The 22,059-nt window shown below is 39.4% G+C and overlaps 1 long non-coding RNA gene across 1 annotated transcript; it reads left to right on the top strand.

Annotated features, from left to right (window-relative positions):
- Positions 1-6,650: 6,650 nt before the first annotated feature.
- LOC140710674 (uncharacterized) lies at positions 6,651-21,795 on the top strand. The gene is made up of 2 exons (XR_012091782.1): positions 6,651-6,895; positions 18,938-21,795. It is a non-coding gene; the product is annotated as an uncharacterized lncRNA (long non-coding RNA).
- Positions 21,796-22,059: the final 264 nt, after the last annotated feature.

The raw sequence follows: 22,059 nt of genomic DNA, 5'->3' as shown, positions 1-22,059 counted from the left end.
CTCCACTCTACAAGCTGAATTTTCCTTTGAGTAACCCCAGATACAGGATGATGACACTGGGGTTCATTTTGTCCATCCAGAAGATACCTATTGTGTTCAGACTTTTAGAGAACATTCTGAGTTACACTTTACATACCCTTTCTCACTTTATTTTCTCACTCTATTACAAATCCTTGTGTTTATGTCTGTCTCCCCTTATAAGTACCACTTAGGTATATGGGCTTCTTTAGGGCAAATACACACTGTCTTTCCGCTTTTTTGATCCTTGAATCTTAGCACACAACCATAAGAGAAGTTCAATATCTTTAATTGAATATGCCCCAGAGGAAGTAGACAGCAACTTTACAAATGGCCTGACCATCTAAGGTAACTTCAGAACAGAGCGTGCCTTATGAGTATCAGGCAGAAGTGGAGTGTTGGGGCCATGCCTGGTCAATGGACTCAGTGAAAATGCAGGTCTACCTTCTCTTGGTTATTCTAGATCTCATCAGTCCTCAGAAGGTGTGCACGGAGCTTGTGTTTACCTGACATCTCCAGGCTATTATGCAGACAGAAACCTGCTGGAACAGTGTTGGTCAAACACTGAGAGGTCAGTCTAGCATCAGACGTCAGCGAGGCAGGATGAGAAAGACTGCAGTTTTTCCAGCACTGTCTTCTCAGAGTGGCCAAGGCAAACCTAACAGAGGAACTTCCAACGTAGGCATGGGCAGTCACCCCCCAAGAACCAAGCCCAGCGGTTTAACCTTAACCACTGAAGAGGAAGGAGCAGCTATCACCAAATGTACAAGATGACCTTATATTTACCATGAATTATATTCCTCGGAAAGGCATTGTAATTCAAAAGGAGGTGAGTATAATCTGATTTTCCCATTGAAGCAAGGTTTTCATGGGATTCTGTGTCGGTCCAAGGGTCTGCTGCTTGATGACTTACAGAAATGACAGCAAACACCACATTGAATTAAAAGCATAACACACCTGAGTGCTATAAGGGGCAAAGCTTTCCAAGGTGTGTGAAAGGTGTTTAACTGGAGGCATAACAAGTTCTTTAACTTTTATCCAGTTGTATTTCTTTAAGAAAGCTCCTACAGAGGATAACAGAAAAACGTGGAATTTAAATAAAACATTCAAAGTTGACAATGGCAGAGAAGCTGTGCAAGACAAACAGAGACAAAGGCATGCCATGATGCAGAAAACGCCAGCAATACCACAGGCACAATGCCCACTACAAGAACTGCAAGTAGTGGCACAGATGCAGTTGGCCACACAGTTGACATGTGAATCACATTCTTAAGCTTAGTAAAGCCATAAATAAAACCACAAATAATATTCATCAGTGAGAGCCCATGAACAAGAAATCCAGGTTCCCCAGTGCTCAAGTTAAAAGATCACGGTTGGCAGGGCACAGTGACTCATGCCTGTAATCCCAGCACTTTGGGAGGCCAAGGCGGGTGGATCACCTGAGGTCAGGAGTTTGAGACCAGTCTGGCCAACATGGTAAAACCCCGTCTCTACTAAAAATACAAAAAAAAATTAGCCAGGCGTGGTGACAGGTGCATGTAATCCCAGCTTCTTGGGAAGCTGGGGCAGAAGAATCACTTGAACCCAGGAAGCAGAGGTTGCAGTGAGCGGAGATCACACCATTGCACTCCAGCCTAAATGACAAGAGTGAGACTCTGTCTCAGGCAAAAAAAAAAAAAAAAAAAAAAAAGAAAGAAAGAAAGAAAAGAAAGAAAAGAAAAAGAAAGAAAGAAAGAGAGAGAGAGAGAGAGAGAGAAAGAAAGAAAGAAAGAAAGAAAGAAAGAAAGAAAGAAAGAAAGAAAGAAAGAAAGAAAGAAAGAAAGAAAGAAAAGAAAAGAAAGAAATCACTGTCTATTTTTTCCCTAGAAGAGAGTGAAAAAGGGGCATGCGCAGGAGGGGGAAGAAAGGAAGAGAAAGAAGAGAAGGAAAGAAAAAGGAAGGAAAGAAAATTAAAAGACCCTCTGGCTAAACATCCCAGGTTTCCTACTTCTGAGCAAGGGTTTCTTTGCTCGAGTTTCAAAAGAGAGAGGTAAATGAAGTGTGTGGAGAACACAGAGGTGTCAGATACATTTCCATAAAGCTGTGTGTATTTTCAGAGTATTAAGCTTAATGTGGGGAGTACAGTGAAACAGAAAAGAACTTCAAACTTTATAGCTGTTAGTAAACAAAGCTAAACAAAAGGTGAAAAAAAAAACTACAAATGTGGTGAAGACAGTTGAAAGATGTCACACGTTTCTCTATCTCCAGTGTGGTTTTAAAAAAGAGTAAGAGGACTGGGTGCGGTGGCTCACGCTTGTAATCCCAGCACTTTGGACAAGGTGGATGCATCACTTGATGTAAGGCATTGGAGATGAGTCTGGCCAACATGGCAAAACGCTGTCTCTACTAAAAACACAAAAATTAGCCAGGTATGGTGGTGCATGCCTGTAATCCTAGCTACTTGGGAGGCTGAGGCATGAGCATCACCTAAACCCAGGAGGCAGAGCTTGCAGTGAGCTGAGATTATGCCACTGCACTCCAGCCTGGAAACAGAACAAGAATCTGTCTCAAAAAATAAAAATTAAATAAAAATTAAAATAACATTAGGAGCAGAGAGAGAGAGAGAGAGAGAATCAAATGGATATTTCCTACAGATTCCAGCTGGATCAGGAATCAGGAAAGCCAATAAAATCGAACCCTTTCTTTCAGATTAATAAATCAATATTTGTCCAAACTCTTTGAAACAGATGTTTTCCCATTAAAGACGTAGAAGGACAACTTATAAACTGTATGAAAGAGTAAACATTCAAAACTAAATACAATACTATAATTTAATTTTTAAAGTATATTTTCCACTTAGATTTAAATCGTGTGTGCTTATGTGTGTGATCTTTCCACCTCTGTCACTACTTTTATTCTTGCCTTTGCAGAGGAAGGAAACATCCTGTATGGATGCAGTCTGGCTTCTGAATCCAGAAGGCTCACATCAAGGATGATGCTGCTATATGTTCTACCAGCATAAAAGAAGACATCCAGGTGGTGTAGGCAAAATTATGCAAGAGCCTAATTTCCTCTTCTTCCTGGACAGACAGCCAGTCTGCATCTCTCTACTTCCCTTGAAGTTGGCTGTGGCCATATGACAGTGATTAGACTAATAGAACTTAAGCAACATGATGTCAGCCCTGGCCAGACCTGGCCAACAGAATTTCAGATTTTGTACCTGTTAGTAAACAAAACTAAACAAAAGGTGAAAAAAATTCACAAATGTGGTGAAGACAGCTGAAAGATGTCACACGTCTCTACATCCCCAGTGTGGTTCTAAAAAAGAGTAAGAGGGCCAGGCATGGTGGCTCATGCTTGTAATCCCAGCATTTTGGGAGCCTAAGGCAGGTGCATCACTTGAGGTCAGGTATTCAGATTGTTCAGGAACAATCCTACATGCCCTTTCTCCTGTAGCAGGCCTGGCACCTGCTGAAGAAGTGAGAGCCACACACTGGAAGGCACCAGGGCCTCTGATTGACTTCTTGGAGAAATGTCTACTTGGAACTTACATGACTGACAAAGAAATCATATTGTATGAAGCCACTGACATGGGGAAGAATTGTCACTTACAATAGCCATTATCACCATAAACAAAGATAGTTACCCCAGCAATTCTCCTTATCTTTTCCCCCTTTTTTACTACCAGAGGGTTTGAGTCCCTGGTGCATATAGACCTGATGAACTCCAAGCTACTGAGCCTCCTCACTGTTGCCAGGCACACACTCTCATGTCTGATGCCTGTCACGTAGGCACAGCATGTGCAAAATCACTTTTCAAAGTCCCTGCCACATTCATAGTCCTCACAGCATCCCCATGATTACCATGTTAAGATCAGTGGAATGAGATGAAGAGATACAACAGGTTGTGCAGTACAGACCTCTAGGAGACACAATTCACATCTAAACAATGCCTTCTACATGTGCTCAGTGTCCAACCTGCACAAGAAAATGTAAATTGATAGGTAATGTCCAGAGGAAATCTCTTTATCTGTCATGATACCTTTCCCATCTTCAGTTCCTAGCAACTGTTCTTTGCTTTCTCCTTCCTGAAATCTCTCACTCCTTGGGAAGTTTCAATCCTATTAATGAGCATTGTGGCACAACTTTCTTCCCACCATAAAGTCTATTTGCCACTGGGTTGCTGGGGTCAGCTCTGCCATGCCATCTAAAAGCTTATCATGAAGTTTCTCATTTTTTCCATCCATTAAAATTAGTTTCTATTTCTCTGAAGCAAAAATTTCAGTAGGGGATTTATTAATAACTCTGATCTAACCTAATAAAGATCTTTCAGATAAAGACTGTGGACCAAGCAGGAGGAAGGCACAACAAAAATTTTAAAAGCATTCATGTTTCACTTAAATTATCAAATTTTTAAAAGAATGAAAAAATGAGGCATGACTTATCTGTGTTACCTCACCCCGATTTCTAAGGCAATCGACTTCCCAGTTATCTTCTACAGACTTGGTCCATTACAAAGTTTCCCGTTGGTCACAATTATCCTCAGTGTGTTAGGGCCATGCCTCATTGCAAATTTCTCCTACATGAAATGAGAGTTAAGGAGGGCAAGACATCCACTGCTGTAGGAAAAACAAATAAAATCTGTCAGCTTGGCATTTTATTTTAGGCATTGCTCAAACAAGAACTGTGTACATTCCAACATAAGTTAAAAGGTTCTAGTTTATTTAATTGCTATGATTAGGAAGGTGTAGTTAAACAGAACCACACTAAGAGAGAGTATGCGCCATAAAAGGCTCAGAAGGAATCCTATGCTGGGCCTCTGGCTTCTGGGAAGAGCCAGGGAACAGCAGCTCCCATCCAAATTCTCCAGTGTCATGCACAGCTGCGGGAGATTGGAAGAGTGACCGTTTCTTGACAGACATCTGGAAAATGTATGCTTTGTCGTTCAGACATTACTAGAGATAACTGGATGGATCATCGAGGGTTCCACTAGGTGAAGTGCTCAGTGTTTCATAACAAAGGAAAAGGGAAATGCATGAGAAATATTAAGTGATCCTCTTACTTGGCTATGACAAACAAGGCTTCACCTCAAGTTCTCATTTAACTATGTTAATCAAGAAACGTACTGAAATATTTCTTTTTCCCTCTTGTTAACAACCTGACTAGATTGCTAACATTTATTGAACACTTACTAAGTGCCAAATGTACACTAAGTACTTGGTAATCATTATTTGATTTAGTATCACTCGATCAAACAATGTTTACTGAGACCTTACTATGGGAGAGGAAGACAATAATGAAACGCAAAAGGGGAATAAAAGAAAGGTGCAGTTTCAGCTCTCCCAAAGCTTGTCAATATAACTGGGGAAATAAGATGTGTAAGCACACACACGTGAAGAAGTACACATTCATATGTTACTGAGTGATAATGACTGGCAGGAGACGGAGGGAAAGACCTGGATGGATGGTTCTGGCCAGTATACAGAACCCTCCACATATGAGAACTTTGGAAAGAACAAAAGTGATCAGGCGTGAACACTCAGTTGGGGAAACCATGCTCCCCCAGAAGGCTCAAATAATTATGGAAGGTCTTGAACACAAGGGAAAAAGTCAATGATTATCATTATGCTGCATAAATTCACATAAACAAAACCTAGACCATAACTTTCAACTTTCCATATTTTCCCTTTTTCCCACACACAAATTTACCATATAATTTTTTTCAGTGATATATTGACTAATACATATACACACACACACACACACCAGGAGTATTTGTTTCCACATTTGGCTATTTCTAAATATAAAATTAATCAGATCACTGTCTATGTTTTCCTTTATTTTTAGCCAAATATACTACTTAAATAGAAATCTTGAATTTAAACATATATATCCAATTTTTTTAAATCGCTAGATATTTGAGACCCCAATAGAAATCTTTATGTCGTATGAGTCAGCTTGTCATGACAGTTTTTTATTTCACTTAAATGATTGTATGAGCCGGGGTGGAGTTGAGATTCCCATCCCTATGTATATAATTAGGGAATAGGTGTGTGTTAGATAAATACCTTGTGTATATATGACTGAATTTCTAATTTGTTGTATAAAAATGAAAATTCTTACCTTGAAGGATAATTACTACAATTTCCCTGTGAGAATAAAATACCACCAAGCACCATACCTCAGGGAATAAATCTGCATCACACTTTCACGAAATTTGCACACAATACAGGTCAGATGGTTAATGAAGCCATAAACTATACTATGTCTGAAGTACTAAACATCACCTTATGCAGTTGGCCTCTCTGGTTAAGAGAGCGGAAGATGTTTATTGCCAGAAACCACCCCTCTCGCCTTGGAAGGCACATTCAGAGCTAGCTCTTTGTAAATAAACATATAACCTTTGCAAAGGTAATTTAAGGCCGTGCCTTAAAGAAGATCCTAAGAATGCGGGGAGAGAGAGAAGGAAGATAAAAAATCTCATGAATAAAGTCGAAGGCTGCAGGCTAAGGTGGTTATTAAGTCCCAAGCTGTTTTTCCTTCACTTTTCCTCACCACGGAAATAAAAACAATTATTGCTATGATGCTCTAAAATTAGAACACATTTGTCGTTTTTAATGGCAGCTACACTCAACTTGAGCTCGGCAATAAAACCAGAGGCAAAGGAAACACTCGTGCCCTGGGCCTGCCCTCCCTGGGTGTGGCAGCCTAGAAAGAGAAGTATCAACCCACCTGAGTCTGGGTTTGTGCAGAAACTTCCCTGCCGGAAAAGGCATGGTAAAAGGGGTTTAAGAAATCCCACTGTATGCTGTCCCGGGCCTTGGTGTTACAGCGCTCAGCTCCATTTCACAGACTGCGCCACGAGGGTGCCCTGCGCAGGGATTGTCTGCAGCACCCAGGTAGGTGAGCTCTATTATTCTGGGTGCGAGTCTTCTAGAGAACCCGGGAAAGCTAAACAAGCTCATCGCCTGCCTTTCTCTACAGCTGTGCGGAAAGACTTGCCTAAATAATGAATTACTAACGACCAAAAGCCTTTCTATTACTTGAAGGGGAAAAAGTCACAATTTGTGACTCGAGTTAGATTACCAATATGAAATGGCCATTTGCGGCTTTTATTCCAAAAATGGAAGTGATTCAACCTCCTCCAGTCCATGTTTTCTTCCATTTATTTAGGCATCTTAGCCAAAAAAGGTTTGGCTGATCCCCTTAATTACTGAGATAATTGCCTTAATTCTCTCTTCACTTTACTAATGTAGCTCCAGCTTTGAATCTTAAGCTTTATCCATTAAATCCTTGTAATTGAGAAAAAAAAAAGAATACCAGAAAACTGGGTTTGACCTGATGAATCCTAAACATTTTAACAATGTGTTGAAGAGCCAAAAGGAAGAAAGACGATAGATAGATAGATAGAGATAATTTAATCATATACTTGAAGTAAAAATAGCTTTTCAAGGCAGAAATATTTTCACACATCTCCCAACACAAGCTTTGAGATTGCTCAAATAAGAATATTCATTTTCTATCAAGTAAATCTTTGATTGTAATTACAAGTAATTCAGAATTCCACCCAGAGTATGTAGGGTGTGTGTGTGTGTGTGTGTGTGTGTGTTAAAGCTTAGGCTGAGGGATGTGGGTTATGAGAATCGAGAGCTGTGGTTTTACACCGTCCCTGTGTTTTGCACGTACCTGCGGGTCACAAGTCTTCCTTGGCTGTGAATTCTCATTCACTCTCCTGCCTTCTACCATCATGCAGCAAAGGCTGAGTTCCAGCCAGGGATGCTGAGAGACAGGGGTCATCCTCTATTCTATCAGCCCGCTAGCTTCCCCTCCTTTTCAGAATAAAGTAGCAAACTGCTGGCTTTTAGTGTGGCCCCTGTGGCAATTCTGAGAAAAGGACCAGCTTTCGTTTTAATGTGATTGTAAAATGTCTAGAGATGCTTAGCTATAAGGCACTATAAAAGTTTAAGATATTATTGTTAAAAGGACACAGTAAGGCTATTCATGGCAAAGGTTCATCCGAGTGCAAAAGCACAGGGGCTGAACAAGTAGGATGAGAATTCAGGAAGGTTTCTCTTGTTGTTGATGATGTTATTTTCATTTCCAAGCCTTTCTGTCAATAGTTTTACAGGATACAGCTATCTGAGGTGCTACAAATGGGGGCTTTACATCAGCTTTTCTTTGTACAAGAAAAGTGTAACTTAATTGAATAGCCTAGAAGTACACATCATCCACAGAATAGGCAAAGGTTGCAAGGTAATAAGTCACAGATAAAACATCATGTTCCTAATTCTGGCCCTCAATTCTTTCTGACTTTGCTTCATTCCTCAGACATGCTGTTTTGGTGACTGCAAATGCTTTTTAGACCACATCTTTGCAAATATCTATATGATGTGAACCATGGTAACTTGGCATTCCATGACACTTCCATCTATCCTAAAAACCCGCCTCAACACAGTGCTTCGGAATTCGCTACAGTCAATTCCGTGGGGTAGAGAGAAGAAAATATTGGCTCTTCTTTACTTTCACCTTTCAGTAGAACACATGGGCTCCCCTTGCATTTCTTTGGCCAAAGCAAATCACACAGCCATGGGTGACTTTCAGTAAAATCCTTTTGCATAGTCAGGCAGGGGAAGAGAAACAGGAACACCATTGAGCAACAGGAACAACTACTATGGGAGGCAACACAGAAGAGGGAAGAACAAGGCAGATATAGAACAGATATAGATGAAAACCTGTGCAAACACCCTGCGTGGGGATGCAGCACGGAAAGGATTGTAAACCATGACAGGAAATAGGTTTGGAGTGGCAGGTAGAAGTCAGATGGTGCAGTGTCCATTACACTATGTTCCCTACATTTAACAAATATTCAGTAAATACCCACAATGTGCCCACTGTTATTCTAGTTACTTCATTCAATACAGCACTTGATCCTCACCAACAAATTCCACATTTTATTAAATCTAAGATCCCATCCACAGTAAATCAAATCCTTAGTTTATGTATTATTAGGCAAGAAAAGAAAAAAGGAAAAACCACTGCCAATGAAACTATGGAAATACACTTTGTTGACACTTAGAATGCTTATGTTATACTTCAGAAGGCTCTTTTAAGACCCCAGTATTTCTGTCATCTATCATTCTTGTGTACGTATATGTGTGCGTATGTGCTTGCATATATATGCAAAATAAATGAGTTAAGAAATTCCTAATACTTTTTTACATTCAGAGCATGACTCTACTGAATCACGTATTTACTCCAAATCACTGATGCCAATGTCTGAGTTTTCACTTCCAGTATTGCACTCTATGCTGTCACAGGGCAAATGCCAAAATTGGGGTTCAGCCCAGGAAGCCACATGGGTTCTTGGTTTGCACAGGAAGAAATTCAAGCAGGAGCCCACAGAGTGAAGTGAAAACAAGTTGAATAGAGTAAAGGAATATAAGGGTGGCTACTCCACAGCAGACAGCCCCAAAGGCTGCTGACTATTTTTACTGTTACTTCTTGATCATATGCTAAACAAAGGGTGAATTATTTGTAAGTTTTCCAGGAACGGAGCTGGGAATTCTGGGAACTGAGAGTTCCTCTCCCTTTCAGACCATATAGGGTAACTTACTGTGTCCGGAGTAGGTTCTTTCCCGTGGGTTCGTGGTCTTGCTGACTTCAAGAATGAAGCCACAGACCCCAGCAGTGAGTGTTATAGCTCTTAAAGATGGTACGGACCCAAAGAGTGAGCAGCAGCAAGATTTATCCTGAACAGCAAAAAAACAAAGCTTCCACAGCTCCGCACCGGACCCCGGCACGCTGCCGTTGCTGGCTAGGGGGCGGGGTGGGAGCGAGGTTTACCAGCTTCTTTTATTCTCTTACTTGTCCCTGCCCATGTCCTGCTGATTGGTCCATTTACAGAGTGCTGATTGGCCCATTTTACAGAGCACCGATTGGTCCATTTTACAGAGCGCTGATTGGTGCGTTTTACAATCCTCTTGTAAGACTGAAAAGTTCTCCAAGTCCACACTTGACCCAGGAAGTCCAGCTGGCTTCACCTCTCATTAGAGATGTTGCCATGGCATTTGTAAGCTGGCATCACACTGGTGCCAGTTTCCTTTTGTATCCTAATGTATTATAATTAGCACATAATGAGCAAAGAGAACAACCAGAGGTGGCTCTCATCGCCATCTTGGTTTTGGCAGGTTTGGCCACTTCTTTACCACATCCTGTTTTATCAGCAGAGTCATTGTGACCTGTATATTGTGAAACCAGGCCTGCCGGATACCCATCTCAATGCCATAAAGAGAGATGGTGATGAACTCTTTTAAGAAAATAACTATGCACCATCAGAGCTGGACTCCCAGGCCAGCTCTGCAGTAGTGAAGAGTCAGCCTGCTCTTGACTCCCACTTCAGGAATGTTGCTAAACATGCCTGATTTGTCATCTTACCCTACTCTCTCTCCCTACCTGTTTGGTTTCTAATAATTAGAAGGGAGCTCATTATAGTTTCTGACGTTTTTTTCCAAGTCATTAACAATCATTCTGCTAGTTTTGAGGCTGAAGATTTTGATGTTTACACATCTGTAAGCTGAGACAATTAGACCACAACTGCCACCTGGAAAGCCGTGATTATAAGATACCTCCTATGGTAGGACACAGTCTGCTTTCAAGATTGTTAAAATATGAGAAAATACTAGAATTGAATAACTATGGTAGCTATGTGTACTGAGTCCTTACTTGTGCCAGATATTGAATTAATAACTGTAGATTAACTCATTTAATCTTGGTAACATGTCAAGGTAGATGTTGTATCTACCTACCTCCAGAGGAAGAATTTCCCAAACTGAGGCTCTTGATAAGAAAAAAACTGTAATCTGAACCTTGATTTGTCTAGTTCTCAAGCATTACAATACGAGGCTGTGGGGAGAAATAATCACAAGCAATTTACAGGTGGCAAAGGAAAACTCAAGGCTGTTGAGTGATTTTGCTTACTCTGTGTGGCAAAATTGGGATTATTGTTCAATATTCTTTTACTTGGCCTATGAAGATGCAATCTAGATCTATGTTGTACTTAATTACAACCTGCATTTCAGGTCTGGATTGTAAACCTTTCCCAAATAGAGAAATTGAACAGGGAAAATATGGTTGTGTTTTTCCTTTGGGATTTGTTGCAATGACAATGCCAAATACAGAGAGCTACAAATAGCTTTCTTCTTGCTGTAAAGAAGATTACCTTGGTCAGAACCCCAAAGGCATGTTTCCCCGTGCTCCACGGTCAGGGTTGGGGTGAACACAGTATGCCCAGGTGTGAAACTTCTGTGAATTTCTCCGGAGTCTCTCAGAGTCACTTATATTTGACTCACCTCTGACCCACCTTCTAGTAGGCTAGTCCCCTTCCTGAATGTATATTCCTTCCTTCTGGGTCAAATGTAGAGATAGTTAGGAAGTTAATTGGATCCTAGATACCCTTGTAAGGGTTTTTGACAGCTTCAGTTATTCCACAATTCCAGCCCACCGTTCACATTGCTATGAAATGAATACTTACACCCAGTGGTTAATCTATGTTTCTCCATTAGATCCTGTCAACAAGGTGAAATTACGCATTAAGAAAAGCCTAGCTCAAGGTGAAAAAAATATAGTTTTTCTACTTCTATTGCAAATCCCCACAGGAAACTGATGAATTCAATTTCAAACCCAAATTGAGAAATTTAAGCTCAAATTCCATTTCCTTTCAGCTCAAATTAGACATTTTTATGCAAATAAAATGAAATAAGGCTTAAGGATAGTTTTTAAAAAAATTCATTGGGTATTTTGGACACCAAAAATGTTAAAAAATAGTAATAAAAGAAGAGTTCAATGAGTTAAGTGTAAATAAATCAGGAACATATGGGTCAAATTTTCCTTAATATACACTCGGGCTTAAAATTAAATGAAATGTATGAGGAAACACTTTCTCTGGTGGTGACGAAGCAAGAACATTTGAAAAGAAATTGGCAATATTTGAGAAATCTAAAGTACAGCCAATTCCGCCCATTTCTTGGTGACAAAAACCTGGAGACCATACAGTCATCATTAGGGAAGATAGAGTGTCCTAACTGAAGACATTGAAGAAATGATTTTTTTTTTTCCCCCAGAGCTTTAACTCTTATGTGTACATAATTATTTCATTCTGGTTAAAAAAAAAAAAAAAAATAGAGACAAACTCTAAAAACGTTCTGACTTGGCTTCTCATGGTATATTAAAAGCATACTGTAGAGGAACAGACTTAAAGTTTGGAGGTTTAACCCCAGGGAGAGAAAATTATGGTTCTTTCCATTTATCCATGAACCCTGCAGCTGGTAAGACTGCATTCTGTTAGTAATTACACTGAACAGATGAGGGACTTTTTAATTTTTTTTTTTATTTTGACCTGCAGTTAAACAAAATTTGCTTGTTTTATTTTTGGTTTAAAAATGATGAGGCAGCACCAACCCCAGTTTCACCCCAGAGCTGTTGATTTTTCCCCCTCCTTCCTAATTTGTTTCAGACTATGAGTGCACAGAGTTCCATTTTAGTGGGAAACATTTGCTGCCAAGACCTTCAGGGGTTTTATCTGCAGTTTATTTTGTTAACTACAAGTTTAAGATTGTTGTGAGTTGTTTTTTTTTTTTTTTTTTTCTATCAAACTTTGCAACAGAAAAGTTCATCTTTTGCTTTTAGAAAACAAGTTTAAAACAAAATAGAGGGAAAGATGGGTTTGGAGTCTTCTAAAAATCAACAAAGGACTGAAACCAATGATGGTTATAAAGAGGCATAATAAAATAATACAAATGAATTCACTGCCTTAAAGGTTTAGAGCATAGTACGCACTCCACTCCCACCCTTCCTGTTGTAATTCAAATTTAACACTAATAAAAGAGAGGAACTAAAGATAATTGGCTAGAATCAAGCATTACATATCAGGCATTTCACAAGCTGACCCAGCTAAGCAACTGCAACTCAATGCATTTCAACTTACGAGTTCAGAACAAAAAACAATGGTTCATGAGGTGGAAAGAATGTGGTACAACACCCCATGGCCCTGGCTGGTATTTATAAAGTTTTGGCAAAATTTCATAACAAATTTTAAAATAATGTGAAAGTGGCCTGTTTCCGGTTTCTACCATGCACCATGCCCGTCATGAGGATGTTGTGGTCGGGGCAAGTGGCCAAGGATTTGCCTGGCAACAGAAATGGAACAGACTGACTGCAAATAATCCTCACGTTTGCACAGTGCTTTTTGATTTTATGTTTCAAAGAACTTTCACATAGATCCTTCCATTCCATCCTCACAAGAAGCCTAGTAGACCTGGCTGGTGTTGTTTTGCTGCTGATGAAACCAAGATAAAGAGAGATAAGAGACTTGCTCAAAGGCACGAGTCAAAGAGGATTACGACAGAAAAATTAAACTCACTTTTCCAGTGCAAGACCAAAGAATTCTCCATTAACATTTACATTTGGAATAACTATACCAAATCCTTTTTTTTTTTTACTCTCTTTTCCCTCCTCTCTATAGATCTTCTATTGTCTGTCACTACAGTCACACAGGATTTTGTGGGTGTCCCCAAGAGGACCAGCAGGACCTCACTGGATAAGGCACAGCAAATGATTAATCTGAAGCTGACACACCTTTCCATAAGAACTATAGTGCTCAATTAACTGGTTTATATTTTTTCAAAACAGGAAAAGAAAATAATCCAATTTAAAGACCAATGGAATCTTTGGCTGCTATCATTTAAATCCAAAGTTAGCCAATCTATAAAATTTAGTCAAATGTGTATCTTTGTCCATGACGTGCATTTTTTCAAGTTGAAATATAAGATGCTATGCCACCTTGGGTGAATGGCACTGCATCTGAAGGGCCCATGGTGTACTGGAAAGAATAAAGGCTGCGGGCAAATGTTTTACTCCTACCGCTTCATAGTTATGCGACTTGGGAAGCATTATGGAACCTCGCTGAATCTTAGCATCTTCTATAAAATTGTTCATTTAACCTTCAGAGACTTCTTGTGAAGATTAAATCAGACAGTACATATAATGTATCCACAAAATGTGAGCCCCCTTTGTTCTAGTCTTTTAGACATTCTCACTCACTGATGCTTGGGGAGTTCATTCTATAGCTTTGGTTTTCAGGATGCAATCCTGGCCGGTAGTTGTATCTGTGTAACTGTCCTTTGGCCAAATTAATTATGATGTAATTTACACAGAGTGAAATGGTGCAAGGTTGGAATATGCTGTAATGCAGGTTTTTCCCACAAGAGACCTGACCACCCATTGGTGGGTTGTACTAAGAATGTGGGGGAATGGGCCAGAGGTAAATAGGTTGAACCAGCACTACTTAATTCCTTAAATATACTATTTCATTTAATCCTCTCAACAACCTGGAGTGGAGAATTAAGCAATTATATAATTACACAGCAAATAGATCAACTTAGATAGCCAAACTGAGCAATTAGGACAGAAAACATTATTAACTGAGTTTGTAAATGAATCCTTCAGGTATTTATCTTCACCCTCTGCTTCCCTTTGTTCACTGCAGATTATCAGCCCTAGAATAATTTATTGGGTTAACTTAATTGGCACTAAAGCCCAACCAGATAATTCAGGCCTAAAGTATTCACATTGTCTTTCAAATTATTCCAGCATTAAAAGAAGATTTCCCCGTCTCTTGGCCTTTTTGCATGGTGTTCATCTACAATAGGACACCATAAAATTGTGAGTGTGTGGGCTGCCTGGTTTGTCCATTCTTGGGGTTAGAAGGGAGATAAAACGAAGTATTCCAGTTTTTAAAAGATCGGTGGCCTTGTGAGAGTGATGCACGGTATTAGGTATTTTAGGGCTTTGAGCCAAAGGACTCTGTAGGTTTAGATGTAGGATTATTCCAGGATCCTTAAAAACTGAAAGCTTTTTTGAAACTTGGCATGCAGTAAAGCTGAGAAGTTAGGCTAAATATGGAGCACATATCCATGTGGGGCACCCACCTAAAATATAAGCAGAATCATCTATTTAAGATGACCGATCAAAGCTAAATAACACAATACAGTTCTAGAAGAGAAAAAACAAGTTAGAACTAAAGTTATGAAAACTAGGCCAGGCACGGTGGCTTAGGCCTGTAATCCCAGCACTTTGGGAGGCTGAGGCGGGCGGATCACGAGGTCAGGAGATTGAGACCATCCTGGCTAACACGGTGAAACCCCACCTCTACTAAAAAATACAAAAAAATTAGCCAAGCGTGGTAGCGGACGCCTGTAGTCCCAGCTACTCACTACTCCGGAGGCTGAGGCAGGAGAATGGCGTGAACCCTGGAGGCAGAGCTTGCAGTGAGCCGAGACTGTGCCACGGCACTCCAGCCTGGGCGACAGAGTGAGACGCCATCTCAAAAGAAAAAGAAAAAAAAAAGAACTAAAGTTATGAAAACTAAAAGCATTCCCAATAGACTCATCATCATTTTATTCTCTTCCACCAAATCCTTTCATTGCCTATTTAGATATCGTTTTTATTCTTGATGTATACTGGATGTAATACAAAGGTAATATATAGATAGCTAGTAATATTTCTTTGCCCTCTGAAGGCAATTTCATAAAAGATCAAGACACGACACATTGATAAATGCAATGAGGATTTATTTGTGTGTATAATTTATATGACTGTGTGTGTGTGTGTCTATGTGTGTATATATATATATATGTTTAACTGTCCTTTGGCCAAATTAATTATGATGTAATTTGCATGGAGTAAAATGGTGCAAGGTTGGAATATGCTGTAATGCTGGTTTTCCCACAAGAGACCTAACAACCCATTGGTGGGTCATAATAAGGATGCAAGGGAATGGTCCAGCTATTATATACAGTGTCCTTTGAGAGTTCAGTAAAATTATAATCAGCGCTGGGAAAATGCAGCAACCAACATAAGTTTTATGCAAAACAAAACTATAATTTGATACAATCTTGAAAAGCATTACTCTGTTGTATAGCCATAGATATTTAGGACTTTAGACAACCCTTTGCCATTTTGAGGTTCTGGTTTTGAGTATTTCTAAGTGCTAACTTACTTTCTAGATTAAAATTAAGGTATCAGGGCACTATTTGGTTGAGTCCACTTAACGTTGGATAGAAGGTGATTCCTTCTAGAAGCATGTCACACATATGAGCTTCTCCCAAAACATATCAGGTATATGCCACAAAGAGGCAGGAATTGGGCCTAGGATTTAAAAATAGTGGTGCCATGTTTTCTCTTCTTCCTCCAATTGTATTGTCATACACACATTGAACAACTAAAGGGCAAAGGAGAAAGGACTCTAGATCTACCCATTTTGACTAATTGTAAATTGGATCAGTTCAGTCAAATTTTTTACAGACAAGAACAGATAATATCATATTTGGTCATAAAATGATTTTTTCTCTGCTTTACTAAAAAAAAAAAAACAAAAAAAAAACACCTAATTGACAGTACATTTTTCATGACCTGTGGCTTGTTATAATCTGAGTTTATTTCAGCTCTCTAATCAAATTCATGATTGAGTATAGCTTTTTTGGTGTCTGCAGATGTACAAAACAAAAAGAAGCTTTTAACAATGGAATTTTTTTCTATTTATGCAATATATGTATGTTTAATAAGAAGGAAAAAAATAGTTTACCCACATTTATAAGTGAGGTTTCCATTGTTCTAGTAATGAACTCAGTACATTAAATGCTGACATATTCTTTTTTCACTTGAAAATTAATTATACAACATGTGTACACTCTGCCTGTGTGTACACAAAGTGGGCATTTAAAGAAATCACTTGGCTATTTCAGACAGAAAAAATATTTAAGGCAAAACTTATTAAAGAAAAGTAGAGAATTTTGTTTGAATTATTAAGAGAATCATGGGCTGTTCATTTCTTTTTTGTGTGAGTAGAGCCATATTTTAAATAATTCATGTTTCCTTATGATCAAGTTTTCTTCCTTTGCTCATATGTACTTCACAGATGATTATAGAATCTGAACCTGCAGCATGTCCCCACAAAAATTTAAGACTCATTCAATGAATTTCATGATATCCCAATATTTTTATTCTTTCTCCTCTCTGAAAAACATGTTCACTCTCAGCGTCTACCACACTCTGTATCATCAAATTGATAGAGTTTTTTAAAAATTCAAATGGGGGGTGGGTTTGCTCTGTGTATGCGTGCGTGCATGCATGTGTGTGTGTGTGTGTGTGTGTGTAGCTCTTATTTTCCCTTTAGAGATGAAGAATTTAGTTTATGTTTCTGTTATAAATTTTATTTCCTTAGAGGGGACTGGAAGTTGTACCCATCTGAAAGTTACAACTATGAATGTGAAAATGAAGCCAAATCCAGATATTCATTTAGCATGAATCCCTTTTCAATTCCTGCTAATTGGCAATTGTAGGTGGTCTTGATAGAGAGACTAGCAGTTGAACAGGAAAGAAGTCACCATTCTCAAAGTGAACCTGCTGGTCCCCGTGCTGTGTCATACTAACAGGACAGTACTAGGTGGTTCAGCTAATTTCCTGAATATATCTACTGCTGAGGAACAGAGGGGATTTCAACTTTGCTATTGGGGTACTGTCTGTCATCAGCACCAAGTTTAATTCCAAGAAACTGAAGGAAACTATGTCAGGCCCTTCTTGAACCATCTTTCTGATTCACAGCCAATTCACGATGTTCCATGAAGGGTTTGCAATAAAGAGTAATATGTTGGGGAAATTAAATCATGAATTGGAGCTGTTAATTACACACACATTGGTTTAAAGCTGAAGCAAATACTTCTATCTGCCCTTTGTTGCACATTTTGCATGCCTGCCTGTTCTTCTACTACTGCTGCTCGGTCTGTTTCTCTCTAATCTACGCGTCTAACACCTCCCCTACCCAATTCCAGGAGCTAACACAAATGTAAAATGTAAATTGTGGCCTAGATTGCTGCTACCGCAGTGTGGAGAGAGATGCCAGATTCTGTAATAGCCTAGATGTGGCAGGGATCAACTTCCAGGTCCTTGCATATTGACAAACTCTTCTTGTATCCATCATTTGGGTTTCCTATCCAGTTGTCTTCTTTGGTCAATTATGTGCAGTTCCCATGTGTTTTTCTTGGCATAGAGAGAACTCTATATTTGAGACCTCCAAGCCAACTTACTTCACATTGAAACTTGCTGCTCTTTCACTTCCCCATGATAAAGCCTGAAGGATAATCCTGCCAATATTTTATTCCACCAATAATCAACTATCTTACTCTCTGTAGTAAGTAGCTACTACAAAATGTTATGGCATAAATGACAATGATATTATACTACACAAACTTTCACTTCTGTCCTCTAAGACCTTTTTACCAAAGAAGGATTTTGGTTATTCTGAACTCTAAGACTACTTCAAGATAAAAAGGAGGGAAGAATATGTGCCAAGACACACATGTGCAGACTCAGTGTGCCGGGAGGACAGGGACAAGGAAGACATCAATGTGGTGAATGACGGTTCAGGTTAGGGGTGGCAGGAGAGGAGCTGAGAAGAAAGATTATGTTCTGATGATGCAGTAAAGAATCTGCATCTCATCCAGTAAGCAGCAGAAAAGGATCAATGGATATTTTTCTCCAGAGACATTATCCATTGGTTTTTTTAGGGAAAACAAAATAACACCTGGTCATGCTATAGAACATTAACTGAGAAAGAGAGAATGAGTGAGAGAAACACTGCTGTAACTATCAGAGCAAGAGATGACGTGACCTAGTTTAGGGCAGTGAGAGTATGTGCATGGAGTGGAGGGGGGCTTATTTTGGAAATGGTTCTGAGGCACAGGCAATGGTACTTAGTGTTTGACTGATGTGATGGGTAAAGGATGAGGAGTCACAGTGGAGAGCGACTTCTTTAACCAAAAGAGGACAAGAAAAAGAAGCGATGTTGCTGAATGATATTTAAAAAAAAAAAAAAATGTATTTTTTAGTTGCAGTGAGTCTGAGATACCTACGGATTCTCCAAACACGGTACCTATAGACAGCTGAAAATACAAGACTGGTTTTACACAGCAGTGTCAGAGCTGAAGAGACAGGTGATAATCACAGGCATGAATGTATTGAAATTGCTGAGAGACTACAAAGTGAACGCACCTGGGAACAGCACCATCAAAACGATCAGCATTTAAAGAGCAGGGAGTGGGAAGAGCCAATGATTGAAGCTGAGAATAAACTAATTGAAGAAAAAATCGGGGCACAATTTTCTTGCTATAATATACAAAGAGGGAACTTGCGGCAGACGGACTGGAGTGTGAGTGACTATCATATTGAATCTAGGTTTGATTTTATGCATGTGGAATCAGAACTATTAAATGGAAGAAGAGACATGACAAACACCAACAAGCCTAGGACATTCCCAGGAACCAGAGCTTAGCAATCTTTTCTAAGCACCCTCTGAACTCTACTACATTAGGACTATTTGCTAATCCTGGGCTCAGGATGAAGAGTGTGTAAGAGTGTGTAGCCTCCATTGTTAAATGGCAAAGTGGATATTGCCCCTTCTGACAGTGTCTCCTCTCTGAAAGTGTCTACAACCCAAAACATGCTTTGGGAGCCAGTATTTAAGGATTCTCATCTTAATTGAGAATGTTGTTTATTTAAATAAGCAAATAAACTGGAGCATTTCCAGATTCCTCGTATTCTTCAGACCATGAAAATGTACTCAGCATTGAGTTGAGGCAAGTGTTCTCAGCTTAAATCATAAATAGAATTATATTGGTTTTGTGTTTCATGTAAAAAACATCAACCTGACCTCAGTTGGGGTTCTTTTTTTCCCTTACTTTTATATAATGAAAGTATATTTTTACTTTTATTTATTTTCTATTAGCTTGGGAATTCTGGTGACTGTGGTTGATGAATATCAAGTCAGAAAATCATTACTTAGGCCTGTACTGAAAAGTGCTGTGTTATATTTGTGGTGGCTACTTCTGTTTTCAAACTAATGCTTTATTTATTTAGCTGTTCATTTTAAGAACATGAAAAGCATGTTTTAAAAACCCCAAAATTAGCCTTGGGAACAGATGAATAAATATGAAAACAATTTATCCTTTTAACAGCCTAATAAAATATGTTTTCATTATGCTAACTGACCCTGATAAATTCAATAGCCGTCAGTTAAATATATCCATCATCCTTGAGAAGTATATCCAAATGTTTGTTCATTTTCTGATCCTCAATGAGCCTTGGTTGGATGATGATCATTAATTGTGACATCTATAATGTAATACTTTGCTGGCTTTCATTTTTTTAAAAAAATAGTAAGATATCTTTTCATTTCAAACAAGAAAAGCTTTGAAATTCTCCTTCAAGCCATTTTGAAAAAGCCAAATTTTGGTTTAAGCTCATTTGGTGTTTCCTTGCTCAGTTATTTTAATCTTTCAATAGCCACTTACATTCCCTTTTACTGTTACAGAGCTAATGGCATCCGTTTTGTTTTCTAAGTAGGAAGCACCAGGTACCGACCAACTTGCCTCTTACCTGGAAGGGACTGCAGTTGGGATTCTGGACCTTCATGGTTAGTTGTGGCAACCAGATTTTTCTAAAGAGGCCCAATGGGTGGCCTAAGAGACAGGAGTTCAGTCTGCTCCCCGTTCTGTGTTTCATGAGGGTAAATGAGGAAAAGAGGAACTCTGTAGGCTCCTGATAACCCAAGTGCCTCAAGTTGCCTCTGGAAATGGGCACATCTATCAGGACTCTAGGAAGAGCAAGCCCTCTGATACCCAGACCGGGGCAGCCACCCTCCCTCAGCCGAGCTGGCAGGCCTGGGGAACACAGGGGAGGGAGGCATCATGGGGGCAACCCCACTTAGCAGATATTTATGAATACCTAAACATGACTGATAGGCAGACAACCCACGAGAGCCTATGGAGTCATTTCTGTTCTTTCTTTGCCAGACTGTCACATGGTTTCATCTTCCACCCCTCCCCCACAGGGCACTGCTGCTCCAATCCCTAAAGCCAGGAACACGTGCTCTTGTTTGCACATCTGGCCTGGGCAAGCCTGGCTCCAATTTAAAAACCTGCATGTTGGTCCAATTCCATTAATGGACAAGGAAATTCTGTTAACTGGTGGGCTCATTTGCATGTCATTACCCAGAATGCCTACCCTGCTCACAGATGTTTCCCAGACATGGGGTGGAGGGAGGTTGGGGGAAAGGTGACGCTTTGGAGACAAATAGAGAGAGTTGTGTATATGTTACTCAAAATTCTTTTCCCTCTGTTTTGTGTCAAGAAATAAAATGTAACATACAAAGTTATGAATTTTTATCTAACTTCAAGAGAAGTTTTTCACCTTATTTTCAGAAAACTTAAACATGTTGAAACCAGAAAAACTCCCCTACCAGGGAATGTTCTATTAATCCATTCTGACAAAAGAGAGTTCCACAGACTTCCATACTATCTTTCCAACATTTGCCATAGAACTTCCTTTTCCTTGAGTATCAGAACACCTTTTTTTCTTAGTGATGTTAAACTGAGAAAAGTGTGGAGAATCTTAGTGGAACTAAATTTTGATAAAAACCACAGTCTGTTTGGAAGGCTTTAAATTGGATAAGTGGCAGTCACACCGTTGTGCCTTCAAATCTGAACTCAGCCACAATGTAAATTTCTTTGGGAAGGTTTTTGCTATTGTTTTCTGAAAAATAACCAAAGGGGTCTGGGCAACAGCTGCAGAACTGGGCTCTGGGCACACACACACAAATGACAACTTAGAACGTCCACAGTTGAAGATTTCAATATTGATTTTATTTACTCGCATTTTACAAAAAAAAAAAAAAAAAAAAAAAATGGGGGGGAATGCTTCATTCATAACAGAGAGACTTAAAAAATAAAATAAAAACTATAATTGCTTTGGGGACTGAAGTTAAAACGCAGGTGTTTTGAGGGGAACATAAACATTTTTTCCTAAATGAGGCGTTGAGGGCTGGGAGAAGGGCAGTAAAATTAGTGGAATTACTGCCTGATTTTAACCAGATGATTGCTGCAGTTGGACACCAGCGAGTTTTCATTAGGGACTCTAATTTACAAGCCATTCAACACATTCCAGTGGAACACAA

This window comes from Chlorocebus sabaeus, chromosome 29, assembly GCF_047675955.1.
Source record: "Chlorocebus sabaeus isolate Y175 chromosome 29, mChlSab1.0.hap1, whole genome shotgun sequence".
NCBI lineage: Eukaryota > Metazoa > Chordata > Mammalia > Primates > Cercopithecidae > Chlorocebus > Chlorocebus sabaeus.
Note: the sequence above shows the minus strand (reverse complement) of the source record. Positions and strands in the feature narration are given on the sequence as shown.